Raw genomic sequence first — 17066 nt, forward strand, 5'->3', positions numbered from 1 at the left:
AATTAACAAAAATGGAGGCCTGTTTATAACATTTTTGTTTAATTTGGAGAAAAAAAATACTTAAAGTAGGCTTATCTAATTGGGGGGACATTTTAGCAAATTCCACAAAGGGTGTAATAACAACTCAATGTGGAATTGCCCGGGCCACCTTTAAATCCAGACAATTAGCCTAAGTAAATTGAAATGTAGTACGCTTTAGTTGTTTTTCTCTTGGCAGGATCAACGAGCATATTTCACCGGCTATGAAACCGTGTCTCCCTCTTATCTCGCTTGGTCACAAACAAGGCATCAGAGCGGACATTAATAGCTTGATAAGTCTGTTCAACAGAATCTAAATCTCTGGCACGAGTGGTCCACAGCGAATGTTTTCTGCGGTAGTAATCTTGGTAAACCGCTTTGAGATATAGATGGACGTATGAAAAAACGCATTAATAACCTGTAGCTGGAAATCACATTATTCTCTTTCGATTATTCTATGGCTTGTGGGTGTAACATTGTATTGCGACTGCGTGTGGCGCTAATGAACAATGGCCATGTATGTTATAGGAAAATAGAATCATGCAGTATGATTTCTATGAGTAAGGCTGTGGAGATGAAGGCCAACATGTCAGACATGGCTTGTCAAATGCCTTGGCAGAGGTTGCCTTGACCGTCCTGCGCCGACGGTTCGGGATCGTGCCTTGTCTCTGTTGCACCACACACTGTTTGTTGTAACACACACGACCCCGCTGTCGTGGGTTTGTTTGCCATCATAGCTGAACACCCGCTGGAGAGTGATTATTGATGTGTTATGATTGTGCAGAGATATTGGATTTATTACCATTTTGTATATCTACTGTTACTGCTTACGATTTATGGTGCGGCGTGTGCGCATTTGTGCGTGGCTCCGCTGTCGGTATAGAGACAGACTGTTTTTTTCCAACGCTAACCCTGTGTGACCCCAGCTCTATTGGAGCCACACTAAAATAATAGTTCAATTTAGAGAAGATCGACAATGAGGAGAGAAATCAAGGCAATTCACCTGGAGCAGCGCTTGCCGCAGAGACAAAGAGCACTTTCTCTCCCGGGCTGCGCACACTGGATCATTCTAGACAATTCCAGCCTTGGCTGCCTGGCACAAATTGCATGCAACCGGCGATGTCTTCAAGTGGGCGTCAATACTTTGTCCCGCTCTAAAAAAAATACGAGGAGGGATGATAGGGCGCCAGTGGATATAACACTACGTTAGCCTATAGCCTCACCAGATCCCCACCAATATCTCCTCCCTGCAATACTGAACAGTGTGAGTACGGCACGAGTACGGCAGTCATGAATCTTCTTAGGATACATCTATGACTGTGGACCTGCCTACATTCACTCTTTCACTCAGGGTTCTCAACGACTATGACAGGTCCGTGTTCGTGATATGATCTCTCTGACTCACCTCCCTCTCTCTTTCTGTCTCTCTCTGCCAGTGCTACCATCATGGACCACTCATTGGTGTTTAATAACAGAGCTGGGTGTTGTATATTAGAGTATGGCAGGTCCAGGGTCAGTGGTTCAGAGGGGTATTTACGTTGATGTCTATGGTACTTTACAGTGAAATTTCATCAACTTTGTTTCCGACTGTCTGCTGTTATTACAGACAGTCAAACATGCAAATAAACTCAGACAGTGTGGGCTCTGAACACACACACACACACACACACACACACACACCACCACACACACACACACACACCACACACACACACACACACACACACACACACCACACACACACACCACAACACACACACACACACGCCTGGATTGGGTTCTGGGAGATTACAGGAGTAAAGAGGAGGCACATCTGTGCTGTCCTCCCACTCCAACGTCCATGTTTGCCCCCTGGTCTTTTGGCAGAGTGTGGTCATGCTGTGTGTCTGTGTTGGTGTGTATGCTGGCAGAGATGGCTAAGTAGGGTTTAGTAGCGTTCTGGTATGATCGACATGCTCCTGTTTACTGTGAAATGAGTCAGAAAGGGCAACGTGGAGCCGGACTGCTGCTGTTGCTATGGGGAAGAAGGGTACTCAGTTTCCATCAAGAGAAACAATGACTTTTGTGTCAATGTCACCACGGCCTGTGCTGTTTTCTGGGCGCTTTGGGCTGCTTTTTATCCACGTACACTATCTGTGTAATATGTTTGTGTGGGACAGCGTGTGGGTATGAAAAAAAAGGTATTGTCTTTTTCTTTCCATTTTGTGGGTTTTGAAAATATCTATGTGTGTGTGAGAGAGAGAGAGCATGTACTGTAAGGACCACATAAATCATTCCGAACAATGTGCTGTGCAATGAGGGCGGTGCAAGAGCTACTATATTTTATTGACATTTTTATTTCACCTTTATTTAACCAGGTAGGCCAGTTGAGAACAAGTTCTCATTTACCACTGCGACCTGGCCAAGATACAGCAAAGCAGTGTGACACAAACAACAACACAGAGTTACACATGTTATAAACAAACATACAGTCAATAACACAATAGAAAATCTATGTACAGTGTGTGCAAATGAGGTAAGATAAGGAGGTAAGGCAATAAATAGGCCATAGTGGCGGAATAATTACAATTTAGCAATTAAACACTGGAGTGATAGATGTGCAGAAGATGAATGTGCAAGTAGAGATACTGGGTGGCAAAGGAGCAAAAAAATAAATAACAGTATGGGGATTGAGCTAGTTGATGGGCTGTTTACAATGAGCTATGTACAGGTGCAGTGATCTGTGAGCTGCTCTGACAGCTGGTGCTTAAAGTTAGAGAGGGAGATATGAGTATCCAGCTTCAGTAATTTTTGCAATTTGTTCCAGTCATTGGCAGCAGAGAAACTGGAAGGAGAGGCGGCCAAAGGAGGAATTGGCTTTGGGGGTGACCAGTGAAATATACCTGCTGGAGCGCGTGCTACGGGTGGGTGTTGCTATGGTGACCAGTGAGCTGAGATATGCGGGGCTTTACCTAGCAAAGACTTATAGATGAACTGCACCAGTGGTTTGGCGACGAATATGAAGCGAGGGCCAGCCACGAGAGCATACAGGTCGCCAGTGGTGGGTACTATATGGGGCTTTGCTGACAAAATTGAGCTTCAATGCCATACAACACTGTGATAGACTGCATCCAATTTGCTGAGTAGTGTTGGAGGCTGTTTTTGTAAATGACATCGCCGAAGTCAAGGATTCGGTAGGATAGTCAGATTTACGAGGGTATGTTTGGCAGCATGAGTGAAGTGCTTTGTTGCGAAATAGGAAGCCGATTTCTAGATTTAATTTTGGATTGGAGATGCTTATGTGAGTCTGGAAGGAGAGTTTACAATCTAACCATACACCTAGGTATTTGTAGTTGTCCACATATTCTCAAGTCAGAAACCGTCCAGAGTGTGATGCTGGACGGGCGGGCAGGTTCCGGGCAGCGACGGTTGAAGAGCATGCATTTCGTTTTACTTGCATTTAAGAGCAGTTGGCGGCCACCGGAAGGAGTGTTGTATGTCATTGAAGCCCGTCTGGAGGTTAGTTAACACAGTGTCCAAAGAAGGGCCATAAGTATACAGAATGGTGTCGTCTGCGTAGAGGTGGATCAGAAGATCACCAGCAGCAAGATCGACATCATTGATGTATACAGAGAAAAGAGTTGGCCCGAGGAATTGAACCCTGTGGCACCCCCATAGAGACTCCCCAGAGGTCCGGACAACAGCCCTCCGATTTGACACACTGACCTCTATCTGAGAAGTAGTTGGTGAACCAGGCGAGGCAGTCATTTGAGAAACCAAGGCTGTTGAGTCTGCCGATAAGAATGTGGTGATTGACAGAGTCGAAAGCCTTGGCCAGGTCGATGAATACAGCTGCACAGTATGTCTCTTATTGATGGCGGTTATGATATCGTTTCGGACCTTGAGCGTGGCTGAGGTGCACCCATGACCAGCTCGGACCAGATTGCATAGCGGAGAAGGTATGTGGGATTCGAAATGGTTGGTGATCTGTTTGTTTACTTGGCTTTCGAAGACCTTGAAAGGCAGGGTAGGATAGATATAGGTCTGTAACAGTTGGGTCTAGAGTGTCTCCCCCTTTGAAGAGGGAGAATGACCGCGGCAGCTTTCCAATCTTGTGTATCTCAGACAATACGAAAGAGATACGGGGGGGGGGGGGTTACTGAATGTGTGGCAGTAACCAGCACCTGGAGACAAACAGAGGGAGATGGATGGAGGTTGAGAAAGATGGGGATATATAGGTTAGGATGATCGATGGATGGAGGTTGAGAACGAGGGATGCATTGAGTAGGATGATAGATGGGTGGGAGTTGAGAACGATGGGGATGCATAGAGTAGGAGATAGATGGATGCGGATAATTGTTTTTGCCATCAAGTGCCCCCTTCCCCTTCCTGAATATGGAAGACATCTGTTTTGAATACAACACCCCTTCAACCCCAATATGAGCTACCATACCAACCCTTTCACATGCATGCACAGATATGATCAACATTAAAATAGACTGCCAGCCACTTGAGTGGTGAAAGTGATTTAGACTATAGATTGAACAGACGGACGGACATACAGAGATATACTGTAGACTGACAGACAGTGTTTGTTGCAGTATGGTTCCAGTGGAGAATAGCTGACTTGCTGTTCACTGTTGCTGCTGCTGCTGCATCTGGGGACTGGAGCTGGGAGAGAGCAGGGCATTGGGGAGTAGTCTGGTTCTGGTTGGTTGGCTCTGGCTCAGTCTCCAGCAGGCAGCCAGGGGCCAGCCCCGCTCTGACAGCAGAAAGAGAGAGAGAGAGAGAGAGAGGAGAGGAAGGAGAAAAGAGAGGGCCTGTAATTAGCACCAGGGGCTGGCTGCCGCATTCCACGTCTGTAAATTACAGAGTGTAGTGGCCTGCCTACCTGCCTGCCTGTCTGTCTGCTGAGCCGATAGAGCGTCCAGCTCTCTGCCATACGACCCCGTCTTTCCCTTCTCTGCCCTCGACTGGCTGAGCCAGACCCTCTCTCTCTCTCTCTTTCAATTTAATTCAATTCAATTTAAGGGCTTTATTGCCATGGGAAACGTCTCTCTCTCTCTCTCTCTCTCTCTCTCTCTCTGCGCGTGTGTGTGTCCCTCTTGCTATATCCACTTGTCGCTCCCTCTCTCTGTGTGCGTGACATTTCTCTCAATGCTTCCAGCATTTCACTCCTTGCACTCACTCTTTCTCTACCCTCTCTTTCTGTCGCCATCTCTGTCCCTCATCCCCTCCTCACTAGCTCTCTCTCGTGTCTGCCACTGTGTGGTCAGGCCTACTGGCAGGCAGAGCTGCGTTGCCTCTTGTTTTTTTCCCCACATCACTTCCACAGCGGTTTTTATTTTCATGCTGTGATTTGGAGCGAAAGGCTCCCCTCCTCCACTCGCCTCCTCCGAGTCTGGGTTCATTGATTTGTTTTGATTTCAGTAACTTCAGTCCTCCACGGTGGCAGGCCGCAGCCGGCCCGCACCGAGACGCACTGCAAGGCCAGGGACGGCGCAGCCATGCAGCAGCGCGTCTGTTTCCCTGTGTGTAGCACGACTAGCTTTTCCCATGTCAGCTGAGGAATGTACAGTGCATCTGCGGGCGCAGACTAACTCAGAAGTCATTTTAAGGGAAAAGGGATTGTGCTACTGTAAAATGGAAAACATTGACATGTGAATGGCTAACCGTCATCACGGCTCAATTAAGTGTGAATGCACAAGCAGAAGAAGTACATTTGCGTAGTTTAAATGGGTGTGGGTTTTTTTCGGGTTGGGAAAGGAACATTTATTGTTGTGAGTGTGTGGATTAGTGAGTCTGTGAGTAAGAGTGAGAGCCCCCCCCCGGTGTCTGTGTGCGTGTCCTGTGTGCTCCCCAGGTGTGCCGCGTCTCCATGTGTCCTCTGTGCGTCTCTGTGTCTGAGGCTGAGGCGGTGCTAATGGGAAGCTGTCTGGGCTGATGGATGAGGCCTGGCCAGGCTGAGATGGTGACCCTGCCGGGGGGGGGGGGTTGTCTGGGTTGTCTGGGGAGCCTGCCCACCTGATGGAGCACTTTCTCTGTCTGGTTGCCACCCGAAAGTGAGCTGACGGGACCGCTCCGCACTCTCACCTCGCTCATTCTCTCTGTCTTTTCTCTCTTTCTCTCCTCTCTCTCTTCTCTCTCTCTCCTGACACTCTCTCCATTTGACCCGGCCTGTACCACTAGTATGCCTTTGTTGATGGATGGCAGAAACAGTACCCAGTTCCCAGCGACTGTCACTGTCCCACAGTTCAACAGACTCCCTGTCCAGTCTCTCCGACATGGATGTGCGGAGAAGTGTTTCCAGCGGATCGTTGGTGGAGATTCAGTGATGTTATGTGATTTTCCTCCAGTGCTTAAAAAATATATATAACGTTGTATTGTCACATACACCGGAGAGGTGCAGTGAAATGTGTTGTTTTACATGGTAAGCCATAGTAGTACCGCGCCCCTGGAGCAAATGAGGGTTAAGTGCCTTGCTCAAGGGCTCATCGACAGATTTGTCACTTTGTCGGCTCAGGTATTTGAACCAGCACCTTTCGGTTACTGGCTCAACGCTCTCACCGCCAGGCCACCTGCACTGTGTGACGGTCACAGGAGTTTCTCCTGCTCTATAAGGACGTCGTCACCAGGAGTAATGAGAACTATGTTGGCATATCGGCTCCTTTTTTAACAGGCACCGAAGGGGAGGTTTACTATGATACCGGTATGATCTGTTCCACTTCTATCTGTCCGTGCCTTTTTATCTGGATGGATGGACCGATCCCAAACTGCTGATCCAGGATCTGTGTTCTAGCTCAACCCCACGGGATACTAGAGGAAAAATACTGTTCCTGAATCAGGGCTTAGGTACTCTCAGCACATATATCAGCCCAGAGGGACAGCAGTTGTACTCTGAGCCTGGTTCATTCTTACGCCCTGTGTTCTCTCGCTCAACGACTCGAAGAGTGGATCTCCTGAGAGCTCCGAAGCATTTATAGAGGATCAGGCTGAACTTGAATAATTTATCCTGTTGACACAGAGGTGTGTGTGTGTTGTGGTGTGTGTGTGTGTGGTGTGTGTGTGTGTGTGTGTGTGTGTGTGTGTGTGTGTGTGTGTGTGTGTGTGTGTGTGTGTGTGTGTGTGTGTGTGTGTGTGTGTGTGTGTGTGTGTTTGTGTGTGTTTTAACCTTTATTTTAACAGGGAGTTATGCTGCGTGTGTGTGTGTGTGTCTGCCTCAAATTGTACCTTCCATCACAACCACAAGGGCGGCGCCATACTCATAGTGCCCCTACCCCCTTGTCATCTGTTAGAAAATGTGACAGCAGATCTACAGTCTGGTGTGTTATCTGCAGTTCACATGAAGTTCACACTGAAWTCACAWTGTGTTCYCYTTAAACMTACATGTCAGCAGAATGGGGAAGCTATGTGTTGGCTGGTGGTGAGTAGAGGGTGGAGGTTTTGATATGCCATTCTGTGCATTGAAGTATTTAGATGCGTTTAATACAGATTTTTCCTTCCAAGAGGATAAGTGCAAAAAATTCTCCATTGGACTTAGTATTTATGAGGGCCTAGTGGAGTCTGTGGAGGTCGAGGGAGGTGATGTAGCCTCATTTACACCATATGTGAGTTAGTTTCCTCATCATCTGTTATGTTGTGGAGCTCAAACCTGCTTTTCCAGACCTGCCACTCCTCTCTGCACTGCCGCTCTGCTGAGAGAAACACAACCTGTGGAAAATATGTACTCAGCCCCTCTCTCTCAATCTCTCTCTCTCTCTCTGCACTTAGAAGCAGTCAGTGACATCACACCTCTCCTGACATCTCTCAAGGTCTCCATTTTTAGACACATCTATCCTGTTTTGTCACACATGTCGGCCTGCCAGCAAGATCGGAGAGTGTGTATGTCTATGAGAGGGTAGATTTCTGGTAGTGATTTGAGTGTATGTGTCTCATCAGCAGAGATACTTTGGCTATTGACTTTCAGTCAGTAAAGCTGAGCGGTTTGTGAACACATTGTGTTGTAACAAGGGCGTGCTGTGCGAGTCACCATATAGAGACAATGGATAACATGCCTCCATTGACCATGTAGAGAGCCCTCCCACTGGGATCCCCCTATAGAGCAACACAGATTAGCCTCTGTACGAGTGTCATCACTCTGTAAATTCTGTCCTGTGATCTCTCACACACTGACCTTCTCCGGCTCCCTGCCTCTAAACAACTCTTTAATAGAGTGGGGGGGGGGGAAAAGAGAGAAAGAAGTCAAGTCTGGTTCTGTGGCTCCAGATTGACTTCCTGGTTTCCACGTGAGCCAGACAGATCTGACGGCCCACAACACCCGTACAGCGGTCACCTCCCTCCCTCATCCGTACGCTTAACACGGTCTTTGTCTGCCAACAATGCTGGGATTTGGGGCTGGTCCACCCGCTGGTGAGATATGATTACCTGTCTGTCTCTGTCTCTGTCTCTTTCACCCTGCTAATGCCAATGTTTCATTCTCTGTTTGACTGGGAAACGAGTCAGTGGAACTTTAGCCGTTAGCCACATTCAGAGGTCCGAACGTCCAAGGATCACCCATGAGGCACATGCAACATTCCACTCAGCTCTTTTCTTTCTTTGACAGCTTCCAATATTTTCCAAATGTGAGCCGCTTTTGTAATAATGTATTTTTAGTTCTCGCGCCAGAGATGTTCAAAGCTCATTAGCAGCGCTGAAGACTCTGGCACCATGCGGTCAGCAGCACACCTCAGGGAATAGAGATGGACTGACAGGTAATGTTTTTTTGTTGATTACTCGAACTTTGACTCCTACCCTCCTGCTGTTTTGTGTGTGTGTGAGTGCTGATGTGCCGTGGGAATGTGTTGAGGCGCGTTTCCTCTGATTAGCATCTACTGTTCCGATGCTAATCTGGCCTCATTACATTTCCTCTGCTGCTCTTTGGCTCGCGGGCTCTCAATTTGTCCCCGAGGAAGTGTGTGTGCATGTCTATCTGTACGCGGATGTGTGTGTGTGGCTGACTGTGTGTGTGTGTGTGTTTTCCTGTTGTGGTACTGGTTGCGTGATTGGCCTTGTCCTTGTGATGGTTAGATATCCGTGTCATACCAGCCCATGGAGATTGAGATGTTGGGAAAACACTAACTATACTGTATCTCTAAAGTCTAGACATTTATATCTGAAGGTATGCCCTCAGTACCCTGCCATTCACCATTACTCACCAGTCTGGCTGGCCTTGTCTAGCTGAGGGATGTTGCCCCAGACAGCCCCAAACCCCCAGGCATGACCAGACCTGCTCTCTGTTGCTCTCTATTTCTATCTCTATATATATATATATATATTTCTCTCTCTCTCTCTCTGTATTTCTCTCTCTCTATTTCTCTCTATTTCACTGTCTCTATATTTATCTCTCTCTGTATTTCTCTCTCTCTGTATTTCTCTCTCTCTATATTTCTCTCTCTAATATAGCTATGTACTTACAGCATAATAGAATGTGTGTAACATAAAAAGTATGTATGTGGATGATGTCAGGTACAGGCTATTGTCTTCCTCCCATGAGCTCGCTGTGGCTCCGCTCGTCCTCTTGTTATACTTAGTCCAGTAAAAGATGATACAGTTAAGAGGCATTCAACACACACACACACACACACACACACACACAACAACACACACACCACACACACAACACACACACACACACCACACACACACACACCACACACACACACACACACACAACACCACACACACACCACAACACACACACACAGACACACACGACACACAGGACACACAGACAGATAGTGAAAACCCTTCCTCCCTCTTTCTCTCTCTCCCACAGTCTCTTGCTGGCAGCTGTTTGTCTTTGATGTTTATTCACAGGAGTGTTGTTACAGAGATCCTGGGAGTTGGGGCCTGCCTACCACTTTGTTAGAATTCCTCACTTCACCAAGGCAATTACACAAAAAAAACTCTACAACCTAATGATTTAAAGTCCCCAGAAAGCGTTGCAGGCAGACTGCAAGGTTATGGCGCATTAAGTTAAAATCGAATAACTGTCTCTTAGATGACAGAAACTGCTCTTTTTCCTCTCAATTTGCCTGAAGGGCTTCGATGAATAATATATTTATTTTGTTTTTCTTCAGCGGTACCACATCCTGTAGATGATCATTTCTGTTTGCTAGAGATAAGGAGAGCGAATAGATTATTTTTTTTGGAGACAGTCATGCTAACAGCCTTGTGATGGGCTGTGTGGGGGTATGTGGAGGGTGTGGGTGAAGAGGGAGGAGGGAGCAGGGTCCTGCACTCCCCAGACATCGACCTGGCCTGGCTCCAATTTTGACTAGGGCTTGACCAAAAGGCTCTGGGTTGTGTTAGAAATTAGACACTGCGTCAGAGATTAAGCCCTGTGTGCAAACGTCCGAATTCAGACACACACACACACGGACACAGCACACACACACACACAGCACACACACACACCACACACACACACACACACACACACACACACACAACACACACACACACACACACACACACACACACACACACACACACACACACACACACACACACACACACACACACACACACACACACACACACACATACCACACCCACACAGGCGCCAGTCTCTCTGTAAGGTTGTGGGCTGTTCTGTTTTTCTGTCCCTGGCTTGGCAGATGGTATTCATTGAGTTGAATGGGGAGAGAAAGGGCTGATAGTTTGACAGTGACTGTGGCACAGATTCTGAGGTGCAGTGTTCCTTAGACATCTGCGTAGTTACCCCACTACTGTATGTTAATGGGTGGTGCACGTGTGTATGCATGTGTGTCTATGTTGCAGGCAGTGTGTGTGTGTGTGTGTGTGTGTGTTGAGGGGCACAGGAGGTTGCTGGCACCATAATAGGGTAAACAGGCTGGTGGTAATGACCGTAAGCGGAATCAGTGGAATGATATCAAATACATCAAACTCATAGTTTCCAGGTGTTTTGGCGCCATTCCATTTGCTCCGTTCCGGCCGTTACTATGAGCCTCTTGTGTCGAGGGGAGAGTACAAGCTAGGGCAGCACAGCAAGGGTGAAAAGAATAAGGAGCATCAAAGCTCTTTCCAGCGCTACCTCCTCTGTGACCTCTCTCTCTCTCCTTCCCTCTCTTTTTCTCTCTTTTCTCCATCCCTTTCTGTTCCAGTTATTGCTATCCTTTTTTCTAACTGCATTGCCCCCCCCCCCCTCCCCCCACCACCACCACCTTCTCTCGCTTGGTCAGGCCAAACTGTTCATTTTGCAGCAGCAGCAGAATCCACATCTCAAGGGGTCAGCAGTAGATTTGAGCAGCTTTATAAACCTCTCTGCATTTATTAAGGCTGGCTTATTGTCTCAATGGATGCTTTGTGTGCGCTAAGATCTGTTACCTTGCTTAAATAGAAATGCAAATCACACAGTCAAGTGAAAAGACAAGCCAGATCCCAGGATTAAACTGTTTCACCAGATTTAGTATTTGCTCAGTTTATATGAGCTACTGTATAACTCTTCAGAACAGGAACTCTTTAGACAGAATGAGTGTATTCAAACAGACCGTGTGTGTGTGTGTGTGTGTGTGTGTGTGTGTGTGTGTGTGTGTGTGTGTGTGTGTGTGTGTTGTGTGTGTGTGTGTGTGTGTGTGTGTGTGTGTGTGTGTGTGTGTGTGTGTGTGTGTGTGTGTGTGTGTGTGTGTGTGTGTGTGTGTTGGTGTGTGTGTGTGTGTGGTGTGTGTGTGTGTGTGTGTGTGTGTGTGTGTTTAGGGCTCTGACTGCTAAGTGACTTGTGTTTTCCTCTAGAAAGTAGTACAGCTTGCTGAGGGCAAAAAAAACTTTTGGAAGAACTCAATTGACTTTAAAATCCTCTCTTAGACACTTCAAAAGTCTGGTGGTTGGGAGATAAACGGATCCCGTCTTGATGGAGAGAGAGATGGAAAAAACCACCCGCAGCAGTGGAAAGCAAATATCACTGGTTCCAAATGAAGAACACGGCTACATTTCACTGACTGTACTTTTGTGCTAGGGAGCGTTTTATTGGGTCGAAATTGAATCTCCCTTCTCTCGTACACTAATAGAAAAAAAGGTGCTATCTAGAACCTACAAGGGTTATTCGGCTGTCCCTATAGGAGAAACCTTTTTGGTTCCAGGTAGAACCCTTTTTGGTTCCAGGTAGATCCCTTCTGAGTTCCATGTAGAACCCTTTACACAGACGGTTCTACATGGAACTCAAAAGAGTTCTACCTGGAAGCAAAAGGGGTTCTACCTGGAACCAAAAAGGGTTCTCCTATGGGGACAGCCGAAGAATCCTTTTGGAACCATTTTTTTCTAAGAGTGTATCATCTGTGGGTTTCTTCTGACAGAATTTTTTTATAGATTGTCAAATGTAAACGTGGTTGTGTGCTGCAAAATGATGTTATGACAGGTTTCAAGTTATGGACGATCACAAAACTAACAAGTACAAAACAGTGATGTAATGATGCCTTGGCATACAAGCAAATGCCTTGGTCAAAAGGAGTGCACTACACAGGGAATATCGTGCCGTTTAGAACACAGGGTTAGTGTCTGTAACCTGGCCCCTACCTGTGTCTCTTTCCCACACCCCTCTGCTGGTAATGACCTGAGGGTGTGTTTTCACGGCACCGAAAGGGTCAGATGGCTATCTGTGTGTGTGTGCTTTCACTGCAAGGGTTAACGATGGTTATCAGCTCCCGATGCAGCCCAGACTCCATGTCCAAAAACACTCTGAAGTATTAGGATGGGAAGATGATACTCTTTTATCGGGTCATAAATGGGTTTGCATGGGATTATTAAATTGTTGTGTGTCATTTTTTATTGTGTGTGTTTGTTGGTTTAGGATATGTGGGGTTTTATACACTGTGTCCAGTGATAGGCTGGAGTGTGCATGCCTGCCAGCCTCAAGCAATCTCCCTAGTCAATAGTCCTCTTATCCTCCACCTAGATAAAGGCTCCATTTTCTCCCTGTTAGTGTGTGTATGTAATGTGCGTGTTTGTGTAATGCGTATATATATATTGTGTGTGTGTGTGTGTATGTGTGTGTGTGTGTGTGTGTGTGTGTGTGTGTGTGTGTGTGTGTGTGTGTGTGTGTGTGTGTGTGTTATCTATGACAGATAGTAGACGTGAGCAGACAGGGCGTCGTGTCTGTCGTCGTTCCCTAGTGCTGGCTTCAGGGGAAATATCTCTCTCTCTCTTCTGTGTGTGTGTGTGAGAAAGAGAGAGGAGTGGTCTCTGTGAGCTCACTTTCGGTGGCACCCAATCAGAGCAAGACTATGTGTCTGTGTGCATTCATGCATCTGTGCCAGCATCCATCCTTGCACATATGCCTGTCCATGTATGTCTGCTGTCAGGACTCTTCCTCAGTAGCGCCATGGAGAGGTTGAAGCCGAGGTTGGGTTAGGTTGGGTGTGTGTGTCTGTCTGGTTGGGGTCACAGACAGGTGAGGGGGGGACCTGGGGGAAATCTCCTGCTGCCTGGGCTCCAGTCCCCCCTGTCCCAGCCCTGCCAGTGACACGATCCCTCCCTCCTGCCTGCCAGAATGAGTGGAATCGTGTCAAATACATCAAACATGTGGTTCTCGTGTGTTTGATGCCATTCCATTTGCTCCGTTCCAGACATTATTATGAGCCGTCCTCCCCTCCGCAGCCTCCACTGTTGTCCACATAGTGCTGTGTTATGGTTGTAGTGATGTACTGTGTGTGTTGTCCTCTGATAGATGGTGTAAATGTGGTGCTAGTGAGCGTTTTAACTCTGGAGCCTCTTCTCTGGCGGCACGATGAATGGCCTCTCTCTGCTGTCAACTTTATTGCTCGTTTAGCACTTTGTGCGTGCTCTCCCCTTGTCCCTCTCTCCCCCRCTCTCTCTCTCTCTCTCTCTCGCCCTCATCCTCATTCTCAGAGTGGTTTTTGATGATGACAGAGCAGTGCATTATGGGTTGTGCCGGAGGTGGGAAGAGGAAGGTATTGGATGTGCCATAGTGCCGGACTGGAGGAGCTCACGGTGCAGAGGGGGAGAGATGGTGTGTTCCTACATCGTGTTTACTGTGGGTGTGGATGCTACTGTTTGTCATAGCTGCTAGTACCTCACCTCTCTAGAGAACCGCTCGTGCACTGGCTTACAGTGTCGGGTCTTTATTCCTTCCTTTTCAAGAGCGGGAGAATGATCCTGCCTTCCACCCACTCACTACTCCCAGCCCCGGGGGATGGAAACGTTGAGATGTTCTGAGAACATCCCTCTCGGTGGACTGTGTGGTCAGAACATATTCGAATATTTCTTTTTTTCCCAGCCAGCTCATAGTGTATAATCTCCCCCCTCCCCTCTCTCTCTCTCTCTCTCCCTGTGTTTTTCTCCCAGTGAGCCAGGCATGGTGGTTTAAACCCGCTAGCAGTAGCCAAGCTGTATTAATTAAGAGCGACCTCTCACTTGTTTCTGAAGTCAGCTGGGTTCCTTTAGCCCTCAGCATTGATTCCTCCTGCCTCCTACTGGGGATAAAGACTGGGGATAAAGACTTATTAGGGCAGAGAATCAGAGAAAAGAGTGAGAATGAATCTCCTCTTCCCTCTTATTCTCTTTGTGGAGGATAAGCAGGTGTGTGTGTGGTATGTGATTGTATGAGAGCTTCAGCAGATGATGTGGGATTTAATGGGATATGATACAAGGATTATGAGCCGGGGGGGTTGTGCACAATGTGATAGGAGGTTTAGGAGGATGAGATAGAATTGGGAGGAAGGGAGGGCTGGCGAAAGTGGTGTTTCTGGGGCAGAAGGAACTCTGAAGGGGCATGTGAGGTGACGCACACACACCCATAACTCCTCCGTAATGATACTATTATGATTTCTGGCGTGACGTTGGGTTTGAGGAGTAAGCAACAGGGTGAAGTCTGCAGTGCCCTACATCATGAGTCAGTAAGATACACTGTGACACAACACACTCACACACATCCACACGATATCAGTTGACTCAGCAGTAGTGGTGGCAGGAGCCGTAATTGCCTCACTGTAGCTAGCCAGAGAAATAGGGGAAATTCAATCAACCAATCACACGAGGCCAGCTGAGTCCTCTTTCTTCACTTTGTGCCTGATTTCCCGTTTTTTTCCTTTAGTTTATTTGGATAGGGACAAGTACAAACACATTGACACATTGAACAAACAATCGTCTGATGCATTGCGCTCGTGTTTCTAGCTCACTCTAATTTTCCACACCCGTCTCTAGATGAAAACAAAAGGAAAGAAAGAAAAACATAATCAATAACAAATCACACAAAATGACATATCTGGACATTAGCATACTTGTATCCACAAAGCAGATGTCATTCTCTTTTCTTTCCATGTTCCCCTTTTCTCTCGTGTTTGACCAGTGTGTCCAGGTCAGTGCTGTTCAGCGCTGCGTCTGCAGGTAATTCTCTCCCGTCCTCAGCCGTGTTTTATCGCTGTCCAGGTCACGCTGCGTCTCTGCGGTAATTCTCTCCGTCTCGCCGTGTTTTATCGCTGTCCAGGTCAGCGCTGCGTCTGCAGGTAATTCTCTCCGTCCTCGCACGTGTTTTATCGCTGTCCAAGGTCAGCGCTGCGTCTGCAGGTAATTCTCTCCGTCTTCCCCGTGTTTTATCGCTGTCCCAGGTCAGCGCTGCGTCTGCAGGTAATTCTCTCCGTCATTTCGCCGTGCTTTTTAATCGTCTGTCCAGGTCAGCGCTGCGTCGTGCAGGTAATTCCTTCCGTCCTCGCCCGTGTTTTATCGCTGTCCAGGTCAAGCGCTGCGTCTGCAGGTAATTCTCTCGTCCTCGCCGTGTTTTACGCTGGTCCAGGTCAGTGCGCTGCGTACTGCAGGTAAATTCTCTCCGTCCTCGCCGTGTTTATCGCTGTCCAGGTCAGCGCTGCGTCTGCAGGTAATTCTCTCTCGTCTTCGCCGTGTTTTACTCGTGTCAGGTCAGCGCGTGACGTCTGCAGGTAATTCTCTCCGTCCTCACCGTGTTTTATCGTGTCCAGGTCAGCGCTGCGTTGCAGTAATTCTCTCTGTGCTGACAGTGGAGAACAAAAATCTCCAGGCCCGACAGAAAAAAAAACCTGTCTAGAAACCATGAAACGTCCTTCACCACAAAATGGCCAAAGTGGACGACTGCGAACAAAAGAGTGGAATGCACCTTTGCCCTCTCTCTTTTCTCCTTTTCTTCTCATCCTTCCCACTGTCGTTCAAAGTAGTCTAGGCTGCCTTTTATTCTCCAGACCTTGTCCGTGCCCCTGAAACCCTATTGGCACCAAAGCGAAGCAGTCTTTATTTGACTGTTCTGTTGTTGCCTCGCTTGTTTGTCTCCCTGGAGCTCCATTTTCAAGTTATTTTAGTCAAACCAATGGTTGATACGCACAAGAATTGAGTCTTTTAAATTTTTGACATTCTTTGCATTGCCATCCCGCTGTCAATGAGCAGCCAGCCTAACTTAATACCGGCTCCCATTTGTTTCGATATCATACCAGACGTAAAATCAAAAACGCTGTGCATTTCATCGATTCTCACCTTCTACATCCAGCCTTTCATTGGCTCTCTGGTTCCCAGAGGGGCAGGCTGGCTTCGGAATGAATTGGACACTGATCCTAACAAATGACCCAGACTCACAGCCACTGGCAGTTCTATTACACGTGTTGAAAACAGGGCAGCGTTCAAATTCCAAATAGACGTGGCAATTGATCTTTGATCAATGATGGAAATTTCTAATCTCGCAAGGGCGGGGGATTCAATGTGTTAATGTAACCCGGATTGGCTAAACTTAATTAGCTCAGGTCCGGTCCATGGTTATCTGGTGGTCTGTTTTTGGCCGGGGTCGTTATGTGACCCCTGCTGATTCAGAATCGACCACGTTTTCTCTTAGAATAGCAGGCAGGTCCCAGGACAATGTCCAGACAGCCATTCGATGTCAAGTTCTCTGTCATATCTCGTGTTTAGCCAGCCTTGTATCAACACAACTGATCCATCCCCAGACGTGTCACATGGTTGAATGTCCTTTTCGCTAACCATGTTTAAAGAGTTTACGGTGTATGTGTCAGACTCAAAGACGAAAAGAAGAATGAAAA

The 17066-nt window shown here is 47.4% G+C and overlaps 1 protein-coding gene across 2 annotated transcripts in view; it reads left to right on the forward strand.

Moving 5' to 3' along the window:
* dok4 (docking protein 4) overlaps positions 1-17066 on the forward strand; it is a 70645-nt gene that overhangs the window by 14251 nt on the left and 39328 nt on the right. The window contains exon 1 of one of the 2 annotated variants that reach the window (XM_070447272.1): positions 8437-8747. The exons of the other annotated variant lie outside the window; for it this stretch is intronic. The gene's annotated coding sequence lies outside the window, so the exon portion shown is untranslated. Of the gene's footprint in view, positions 1-8436; positions 8748-17066 lie in introns of those variants that run through there. 2 annotated transcript variants of the gene reach the window in all.

This window comes from Salvelinus sp. IW2-2015, linkage group LG15 (assembly GCF_002910315.2).
Source record: "Salvelinus sp. IW2-2015 linkage group LG15, ASM291031v2, whole genome shotgun sequence".
NCBI classification, from domain to species: Eukaryota; Metazoa; Chordata; class Actinopteri; order Salmoniformes; family Salmonidae; genus Salvelinus; species Salvelinus sp. IW2-2015.